The sequence below is a fragment of the Oncorhynchus keta genome, unplaced genomic scaffold (assembly GCF_023373465.1).
Source record: "Oncorhynchus keta strain PuntledgeMale-10-30-2019 unplaced genomic scaffold, Oket_V2 Un_contig_27197_pilon_pilon, whole genome shotgun sequence".
In the NCBI taxonomy this organism is placed as follows: Eukaryota; Metazoa; Chordata; class Actinopteri; order Salmoniformes; family Salmonidae; genus Oncorhynchus; species Oncorhynchus keta.
Genome location: NW_026285389.1, coordinates 1 through 1162, shown reverse-complemented (window position 1 = coordinate 1162; position 1162 = coordinate 1). Strand labels below are relative to the sequence as shown.

The 1162-nt window shown below is 44.3% G+C and overlaps 1 long non-coding RNA gene across 1 annotated transcript; it reads right to left on the bottom strand.

The window, feature by feature from the left end:
- Positions 1–306: 306 nt before the first annotated feature.
- LOC127922806 (uncharacterized) lies at positions 307–1145 on the bottom strand. Its single transcript, XR_008112395.1, has 3 exons — positions 1029–1145; positions 621–703; positions 307–542 (listed from the first exon to the last, which is right to left on the bottom strand). It is a non-coding gene; the product is annotated as an uncharacterized LOC127922806 (long non-coding RNA).
- Positions 1146–1162: the final 17 nt, after the last annotated feature.

The window sequence follows — 1162 nt, the reverse complement described above, 5'->3', positions numbered from 1 at the left end:
GTTTAAAAACACTATAATCGCACATAGTGAGAGAATATCTTTACTCCTGAACTTATTTAGGCCATAACAAAAGGATTGAATAGTTATTGACCAAAGTCACTTCAGCAATTCATTTATTTTATGAATTTCAAAAAGAAAAAAATCTCATAACATAATTACACCGACATTATGGGGTGTTGTGTAAGGCCAGTGACATAAAACCTCAATTTTAAATTCAGACTCACAACATGTGGACCAAGTCAAGGGGTGTGAATACTTCCTGAAGTCACTGTCAAGTCCCAGTCCATTCATTCATTACCTTCTGACAGTCAGAGGCTCGTCCTGAAAACCTCCCTTCCTGAAGTCACTGTCAAGTCCCAGTCCATTCATTCATTACCTTTACTTCTGACAGTCAGAGGCTCGTCCTGAAAACCTCCCTTCCTGAAGTCACTGTCAAGTCCCAGTCCATTCATTCATTACCTTTACTTCTGACAGTCAGAGGCTCGTCCTGAAAACCTCCCTTCCTGAAGTCACTGTCAAGTCCCAGTCCATTCATTCATTACCTTCTGACAGTCAGAGGCTCGTCCTGAAAACCTCCCTTCCTGAAGTCACTGTCAAGTCCCAGTCCATTCATTCATTACCTTTACTTCTGACAGTCAGAGGCTCGTCCTGAAAACCTCCCTTCCTGAAGGCACTGTCAAGTCCCAGTCCATTCATTCATTACCTTCTGACAGTCAGAGGCTCGTCCTGAAAACCTCCCTTCCTGAAGGCACTGTCAAGTCCCAGTCCATTCATTCATTACCTTTAGTCAGAGGCTCGTCCTGAAAACCTCCCTTCCTGAAGTCACTGTCAAGTCCCAGTGCATTCATTCATTACCTTCTGACAGTCAGAGGCTCGTCCTGAAAACCTCCCTTCCTGAAGGCACTGTCAAGTCCCAGTCCATTCATTCATTACCTTTACTTCTGACAGTCAGAGGCTCGTCCTGAAAACCTCCCTTCCTGAAGTCACTGTCAAGTCCCAGTCCATTCATTCATTCATTCATTCATTACCTTTACTTCTGACAGTCAGAGGCTCGTCCTGAAAACCTCCCTTCCTGAAGTCACTGTCAAGTACCAGTCCATTCATTCATTACCTTTACTTCTGACAGTCAGAGGCTCGTCCTGAAAACCTCCCTTCCTGCTCT